At 41.9% G+C, this 9,250-nt stretch overlaps 2 protein-coding genes across 16 annotated transcripts in view; one reads left to right on the top strand and one right to left on the bottom strand.

Moving 5' to 3' along the window:
* LOC134480843 (large ribosomal subunit protein eL21-like) overlaps positions 1-9,250 on the top strand; it is a 1,068,210-nt gene that overhangs the window by 715,565 nt on the left and 343,395 nt on the right. The window lies entirely within an intron of this gene.
* Positions 1-9,250, bottom strand: part of Bcas3 (BCAS3, microtubule associated cell migration factor) — a 459,409-nt gene that overhangs the window by 209,679 nt on the left and 240,480 nt on the right. The gene's annotated exons all lie outside the window — the stretch shown is intronic.

Genomic DNA, 9,250 nt, shown 5'->3' with positions numbered 1-9,250 from the left:
GACTGTTGTCCTTCAGTTTTTCACTAAGAAAAAGGGGGGGGGGCAGGGCGGGAAGGAAAGACATTTAATAAAAGGACATGGTTTACATGGAGATAACGGGCCACAATCACTTTCCTTTCTTTCTCTCCCTCTCAGAAGGTAACTAATACTAAAGAACAGTGTTCTGGCCTCGTGATAGTCTGCAGTCTATGAATACGGCTCTGATGAGCGCAAGGCAGTCACTGACACAACTGAAATGACTTACACTGCTTGCAACAGGCAAGGGAAAATTTCACCCTTGGAAGCATGTTGGATCTTCTGTACTTGGTCAGAGGTTACAGAAACATTAGTTTTAAGGATAAAGTAATCTTAAGTAAAAACTAAAAGATTCATTCAGAATTTATTACTGCTCCACTCTACACAATCTCGCAATATACACAATTTGCCATGCATAGCACCACTCAAGCAGGAGCTCAAGCCCCTACCTAGAGAAATCATAAATTTTAAACATTCATACAAAGGTGAATTCTGTTTTTCTACTTCTTCCTTGAAATACTAAAGAATTTACAGGCAGCCTTGAAAGCTCACTGAAAAGCTCATGCCCAGCATGTAGCATGGGGAGGGCAAGAATTTTAACTTTCCCTCCAATGGATAAAGTTATGTAAAAGAAGACATTCTGGAAGTCTTTGGAGAGAGCATAGAATAAATCATAGCTGTAAGATCTGGAAAAGTTTGGTTGGGCATAAAGAGAGTTTTACATCTGTGCCTGTACATTTCTGCCTTGGGAATAACAGATCTCCCAAGCCATTCACGGAAAAACGCTGTAATGCACCATCCTTAACCAGCAAAACTCAAGAGCCGCATTTGTAACTGTGGTATTTCGATAGATGTTACTGAGAATTACATCAAATATCCATGACTATTGTAAAAACTATTGTAAAAATGACTTCAGCAAAAATCACCAAGAGCTACAACAAAGTAGAGAGATCAAACACCTGAGTGAACTTTTGGGGACTCATGGTGCACCCCTATAAATGATCCTCTGATGTCTAAGCTTCATCCTGCTTCTGAGAACACAGAGCAGTGGAACTACGGCAGCATGCACACTGGAAAGGAACGCACACTCAAAACAGTACAGCTTAAAGTCATATGCAGAGAGGCTGGGGACACTACAGGCTTACCCACAGAACTGCCTGAGTACACACTGTCCAGCTCCACAGGACAGCTCTGCCTAAATCCACAGAAAGTGTTTGAGTATTTTCATGTAAATGTAAAACATTTGAGGCCAGCCTGGGCCAACACTATGAAGTAGTCTTCAGAATAAAAAGTAAGGAAAATATAAAGGCTTTCCAACTGCTTTCCAAAAATCAGAGTTTTCTCTGCATAAGAAGACATTCAAACTAAAACCCAAAGCCAAACTATTCAAATCTGCGTTTTTGGTTCAAGTATTTTGCATTCCTTTCTCATTTAAGACCCTTGCCCATGAAAGCCGCCATTATTTAAAGTGAAGAAAGAAGAGGGCAGCTCTTCCTTTTCTGCTGGATCTGCTATTATCACCTGTATCTGTTTCCAGGAAGCCAATCTTCATTAGGGTTAATCTGCCTACTAAATGAATAAACAAAGGGTTTCTCTGTCACCAGGAGGCCAGGTGAGCCGATAGCATCTTCTAACACAGAAAAGCATCTGTCCTTGACTGCTGAGGAGATTACCTGCTGCAACCCCACACCTGAGGATCGCCTGGCAGAGGGGTCAGCGGTGCTGAGCCACATACACAAAGTGGCTTAGTACAGTGATGCTCAAGGCACTGAAACTTGCCCTTGTTTGAAAAATGAAGAACAATTCCATCTACGTTTTCACTAAGGACCACTAGTCAAAAAAAAAAAAAAAATCAAGTGAAATCAAGGTAGTTTCCCATCACATTCCATTTCCACCCTCCACCCCCAATAAGCCAGGGCATGTAAGAGTCCCAACGTCAACAGACAGCACAATAAAAAGACCAAAACACAAAGACAGACATCTCTGTGTCAAGTACTTGACAGTAACATTCTAAGTAGTATGACATTAACAGACTGAGAAAGGTGTGCTGTCAGATTACCATTCCTTTACTAGACTGATACATTCAGATCAAGGAAAGCTACCTGACCTTAGTAGTTAAACGTGGCAGACCATAGAACCCAAGACCAACCACTGTTGACTTATTAAATTATTAATAAGACCATGCCTTGTTTCAACTTGTGGAGCAAAATGTTATTGCCCTGAGAAATGATTTTGCTATCTAAATAATCCAATAGGAAACCGCTGGTGTTAAATAAATAAACACAAACAACTGAAAGAAATGAGGTCAAAGATATCTGACCTGGCTCCAGACTGAGTGTGCAGATGTGTGAGGGAAGGATACAGGCACAGAGATGAGCTAACAACGTCTGATCGACTGAGAACTATTCATACAGGTTTACACATGCGTGATGCCACCACATCCACTCAAAAAACCTGCAAACCAACCGTCATTAGAGATGCTCCCCTGGACACAGGAGAGCCAGGGCATGATGCAGAATGAATAAGAGCAGCTCTGCCCCCATCTGTATGTCGGTGACAATCCACCAAAATGCTACCCTGGGTCCATGGCCCCCTAAGTTGCTGACACAGGTGCTGCTTCTTCACTTAGCTTCTAAGAATTAAACAGCAGACAGAGGAAGAAGCAAACTACTGGGCAGGTCACGAATAGTTCTCTGGAGGGACCAGGAACTGAAGAATGAGGCAACAGAGCGGAAGGGTCATTCGACATTTAATGAGTGTCTACTGTGTGTCAAGTCCCCTGTGAGAATGACCAGGCTTGCTCAAGAGTGATAAAAAACAGATTCTTTCTCCACATATACTACGTCATCATTACTTATGAAAGGAGGGGCCTTCCTGGCAGTTTTCATGCTGCATGTATAAGATGGATATCAGAGATAAGATAAAAGGTGAGCGGTGTGCTCACCTGGAGGACATCACCCACAGAGAAGCCGCATGTGCACACTGCACTTCAGGAGGTGCAAAGGAGAAAAAGCAGAAAAGACAGGCTCAAAATATGCAAGCTCTCTCGGCCTTCATCTGCCAGGCCAGGTTTTCAAAGATAAGCCATTTAGACATAAACGCAAACTGCTTGTGATCTGCACCAGCCACCGGCCTGCATGCTCATACCGACGACAGATGCTATACATGAATGTCACATATGTATTCTGAAATCTATTTTCACTGAGAGTTATGTCGGAGTATGTGGGGAAATTTAGCATGTCAGTTTAAGGAAATGGGTAAGGTTTCCCTTTTAAGACCCTAAAACACCATATGGGAGCAAGATAATGTTTGTCCTAACCCGCCAAGATTCTGTGGCACTCATCCTGGTCCGGTCCGCACTGCATTCCTGAGCACTAATGCTCACACTGGGGCCTGGTGGGTGCAGATGTGTGAAAATTCATGTACTCGGAGAACTCCCTCACGGTTTCACATCTGAGGATGCTCCTCACGAGGTTATTCCAGCCAACAGTCACAGGATGCTTCCAAGTCCACTACGCTCTCCCTTAAGCTCGTCTGGACATAGGAATCCATAGAAGGCTTTGTTCCCTGGCTCAAAGTCAAGAGGAGACTCCTGTGCTCAGCCTGCAACTCTCAAGCCACACCACACTCCGCTAACTCTTTCCTTACTCACCAAGCTATTTCAAAAGCACCAAATTGTGTCTCCTCGGAATGAGTCACATACATGATTTTTAGCTATTTAAAATCATGACTGTATTAAATGTGGAGAAGAAAAAAAAAAGGATACCTAGAAATGCTAAAAAGGGGAGCTGGAATGCTAAAAAGATGGCTTAATGGTTAAGAATGTGCTTCAAGCACCCTTATAGACAGGCGGCTCACAATTGCCTTATAGGTTAAGTCTAGCTCCAGAGGACATGATGCCCTCTTCTGGCCTCTGATGGCACTGCACTCATGTGCAAAAGTCTTCCCAGCACCAACATACAAATAAATAAATATAAATTGTTTTTAAAAACAGCTACGAGTATCCACATCAAATAATATTAAGTGTATACCATGTAGAAGTAACTCGAAAAAGTATAAAGCAAAACTTTAAAAATTTGATGTTTTGTAGACAGTTCAAACCAGTTGGGAACCTGTGATCCTTCTGTTTTAGCTTTCAAAGTATGGGCAGTGCTGTGAGTACAGGTCCACAGTCTTCTACCCAGCTCACTCTAATGCAGGGTGAGCTCTGTGTGTGTGTGTGTGTGTGTGTGTGTGTGTGTGTGTGTGTGTGTGTGTGTGTGTGTGTGTGTATTCAGAAACTGAGGACAGCAGGAGTTGTTGATTATATTCATAACATTATTAACACGATGTTGAAAATATACCTCATAATTCATTATGCATAAATTTAAGTTCTATTCTGAGGAGATATCACACAAAGCTACAGACTTGAATCCCGTGAGCTTGCAGACTGTTCTACACACCGATTTCTACTGTTGTTGGCTTATTTTTGTTTGTTTGTATTTATGAGTGAAGTTATTTTACATAAAATGTTGAAAAATAAGTGTCTCTTCACTGTCATGCTATCAACTGCTGGCTATTTGTACCTTTAGATGCACTGAGGATTATCAGAATTCTAAATATGGTATTTTCATAGGGACTGCATTAAAGTTCTAGCTCAAGAAATACTTGCATTAAAAACTATAGTCTATATAATCAGAATGCACTGTATACATATATATTACTTTGAAGAGATATGAGGGTTCATTTGCATTTATTTATATTTCTTTATTGTGCTTACTAGTTTCTACAGCAACATGACACAACTGCAGTCGTCTGAGAGGAGGAACCTCCAAAGCGGGTGATGGTAGGCCAGGAGGACACTGTGTAATTCAGTGAGTGACCCAGTGACTGGGGAGGGCCTGTCCATTAGGGGCCACCCCTGGGCTGATAGTTCTTGGTTCTGTAAGGCAGGCCGAACAGGCCCTGAGGAAGAAGCCAGTAAGCAGACTCCTCCATGGCCTCTTTGTCAGTTTCTATATACAAGTTCCTGTGGGGTTAGTTTGAGTCCCAACCTAAGCTTCCCTCAGAGAACTGTGATTTGAGATAGGAACACTAAATAAACCCTTTCTTGACCAAGTTGCTTTTGGGCAATATTTCATCACAGCAACATTAACTCTAACTAAGGCATGTGAGTTACTGTGCGGTATCTAACTTGCTGTGTAGCCCAGGCTGGCCTTGAATTCATGATTCTATTTCAACTTCTCAGTGCTAGAACAATCTAGCATATAATATAAGCTTTACAGAGTTTCATTATATAGTCTCTGGTTTCTTTCTCAGGATCATTCCTAAGGATGACAGTCTTCAGGTACTACCATGATGAGATCATAAAGATTAGAGTGTCTAGTTTTATATGGAAAAGTGATAATATGACCAGTTAATATGCTTTTAAAAGTTGATTGTCTTGAATGTTTAAGGTCAAAAATAAAGTTTTGTCTACAAATGAGTTTTGTAGTTATATCTTTCGTTTTTTAAAAAAAGTATTACTTACTTCTGAGTGGGATTGCATGAGTTTATGTACACTATGTGTCTGCAGATACCCACAGGGACCAGATCCCCAGAAGTGGGGTTACAGATGGATGTGGGTGTCTTGTGGGTGCCATGTAGGTACTGGGAACCTGAGCCAGGTCTTCTACAAGAGCAGTGAATATTTTAAGCTCAGGGCTATTTCTCTAGCATCCTCTATGTTTTATATATTAATGCATTATCTGGAACATCCACAGGAATTATATAATAATGCTTATCATATAATTGGCTTTCTTATAATTTTTAACAAGAATTCTAACAGATCACCCATTAAATATTGCTCTGTGGTTTAACATAGCAAGTTTTCATTGGGAATATATAATTTTATTCTTAGTTATTTCAGATAACTTAAAGGAAGAAATGCTAATCTTATCAAAGGACCTTTTAGCATCGAGAATACATTTTTCTTATTGTCTTAATTAAAAATGATACAGTATAGTAACAAGAAATATGAAAAAATCCCATTTGATCACAGTAGATAAGACTTTTGTTACAATGTTGAATTTGGTTAGAACTGTATTTGGGGTTTCTAACTGGAGAGCTGTGGAATGGTGAATAGCTTCCCTTTTTGTTTTCTGGGACTGTAGCTTGTTTTTAAAAGCCTTGCTTAGAGTGGGTTAGGGACATGCAGTTGTCAATAGGTGTTGAAAAGTTCCTCAGAGCTGACGCTGTTTATTATGGGACAGGCTGTGCGCACAGAGGTGAGATAATGGCTTCCGCCTCACTTCACTGTCGGTCTCACTCAGCCTGAAGCGCTGTCTGGAGACCCCCAGCCAAGCACCATTTAAGGGCAGAGAACACTACAGTTAGGGTCAGGAGATAACTACAAAACCCATGCTGATGTTTATAGGGTTAATGCAGAATAAGAAACAAGGCAGGTAAGAGAGAGCAACTACATGGTTCTCAAAGGCTGGCACCAGAGGGTCATAAAGACGGTGCTAGAATGGATGAACATTCTAGAGCTCACACTCACCTATGGTTTTGCTGCCATCAAAGAAAGCTCACCTAGCCATATGTGACAGCACATACTATAATCCCAGGACTCAGAAAAGATGAGGCAGGGGGATAGCAAATTCCTTTCTCCTGAGAGTCTAAGGTAGAGAAAGAGATGCATACATCTTCAAACTGACATTTTAGAATGAAAAGACAGAACGTGCTCCTGTACTAGTGACCACTTAGAAGGTTGAGGCAGGAGAATCATTCAGGGCAGGGATCACAGGCCAGCAGAATGGAGGGACACAGGAAAGAATTGGCAAACTGAAAGACAAAACAAAGGAAACGACAAAACAGCAGAGGAAGTAGTCCTAGTTATCGGTCACCATAGGCGTGGCAGGAGTTAAGGAAGGATGCAGAGTGAAAAGATACACAGAAAACAAGGATGGACAATTAGCCAACTTCCCAATAGATGGAAATCTACACGTTGAAGAAGCTGAACAGACTCTCAACAAAAAAACCACTAGAAGATACAATGGAATTCTAATGTTTCTTTTTGGAACTACACATTTCGGTGTGTGGATGTGTGCATGCCAGTGCAGGTGTCTGCAGAGACCCTCAATCTCCCGTGAGCTATCTGATACAGATGGGGGAACTGAACCGGGGTTCTCTGGAAGAACAGCCAGGGCCATCCTGAGCCATCTCTCCAGCTGCATAGGCTTAGGTAGCTTTAATTTGTGGCTGTACTGAGGATTGAACCCAGAGCACTGTGTAAGTTAGGCAAGAGCTTAATTAACAATGACTCACAGCCTCAGCCTAGGGCTGGACTTCTGAAGACTGAGGACAAGGAAAGAGTCCAGAAGTCAGAGAGGAGACAGATGGGCACACTCCGAACGCTATCAGACTCTCATCAGAAAGGGCAGGATAAAAGGAAGCCACAGCATGTAAATTCCAATGCTTTATTTTTCCCACCACGCATATTTATTTACATATACCTTTACATATTTATGGGTACAAAGTGATGTTTTGATATGACAAGATTTTTTGAGTGCAGAAAGGCAGGAACTGTGGACTGTGAACTCACACCCAGCTGGACCATCCTCCAGAAATGAATGACACATTAGGACCGTCTCAGATAAAAAGAAATTAGGTGAGTTTATGCCCAGAATACTCGCTTTAGGAGAGTGACTACAGACGTGCTTCTAACACAAGGAAACCAGAGGAGGAGCCGGGCTGGGGGGCGGCAGGCAGAGAAGCCAAGGTTAATACAAGCAAGCTTTCCTCTTATGCTTCTAAATTACGCGGGACACCGCTTGCTGATGCTATTCCAAGTTTATATAAGGTAATTTAAAAGATAACTACATTAGAAATAGTGGAGGAAAGAACCATGAAGGAGAAAATATCACCCAAATTGGAGAATAATGAATAGTAGGTGGTGAAAAAAATAGGTATTTATGCTATAATACCCATAAATACAAAGAGCTATATAAAGAAATGCAATTTAAACACCAGATAAATATACTGTATCTGCGTGCACTGAGTAGGGAAGCTGCAGTCATGGGAATGCACACAGGGCTAGAGGAGGAGGAATGCCCCCAGCTTCTGCTGCAGAGCGCATCTCAATAAGCCTCACAACAGCTGGAACTCCAGTACTGCTGATGGGAACAGAACAGAAGATGACAGAGCCACTAGGAAGGTTAGGCAAGTCTGTGAAATTAAACATATAGTTACAGATAAATCTCAGGGAAAGGAAAACCTCTCGGTGGCTGTTTAGAACAGTGTTACTTCAAATTGCTATGAACTGAAGGCAAGAATGTCTTCCTATGTGAAACAGCCGCGGTACATCGTCAGTGTTACAGTATATCAGCCCACAGTGAAAAGGAAAACTGGGGTGTGTGTGTGTTCCCAGGATTAAACCTATGGCCCAACACCTGCTTAACACATGCCTCCCTCTCCACAGCCAAAAGAATTAATATATGGAACAACTTAGATTTACCTCAAAGGCATTATGCTCAGCTATTAAAAAAAAGAAAAGGAAGTATCAAAAGGCATATATGGTATGATTTAATTTATTTAACACCCTCAAAATAATAAAATTGTAGAAATGCAGACTAGGTAAGTAGTTGCTATGGTCTAGGAGAGGTGGGAAGGGAACTGAGTATTGTTATAAGGGGCATAGGGAGATATGTGTAGTGACATGACATCCATTCTAATTAGTTATATGAACCTACACGTGAGAAAATGATATTGCGTGCTCTGTAGTCCAGTGCCAAGCCCATTTCACCTCTGTAACACATCACTCTACCAAAGGCAGCAGGGATTCTGCTGAGGGTGTGTGGTTTACACAGGGACCCTGCCTCCTGAATACTTCCTGCCCACATAATTTAGACACTGTGGGCTCCACAAAAGAACAATCTTTTCTTTTGATCTCCAAACATCAGTTTCTAAATGCAGCAAGCTATGTGGTGCCCTTGAAAGCTTGAAGCTGGTGCTGAAGAGCTGAAGCCTCTGCAACCCAGCTCTGTTCCTAAATGTGACACCTTGCAGAGGTGGCAAAGAGGGATCATTTCCCAATGTCAGCTCCCTGCATCAAAGAGGACCTTTGTCACCTCCTGCAGTCCTTCCAGCCCGGGCTGGGCATCACTCCTTTGGGAAGTGCTCAATACTTCCCCAGCAATAATGACTGCTGTCAAGCTTTATACAGCAAGGGTTAATTAAAACTGAGGGCAGGGTACATAATTTGTAGTACATGCACCAA

The sequence above is a fragment of the Rattus norvegicus genome, chromosome 10, assembly GCF_036323735.1.
Source record: "Rattus norvegicus strain BN/NHsdMcwi chromosome 10, GRCr8, whole genome shotgun sequence".
In the NCBI taxonomy this organism is placed as follows: Eukaryota; Metazoa; Chordata; class Mammalia; order Rodentia; family Muridae; genus Rattus; species Rattus norvegicus.
This window is presented reverse-complemented; position numbering and strand designations above follow the sequence as displayed.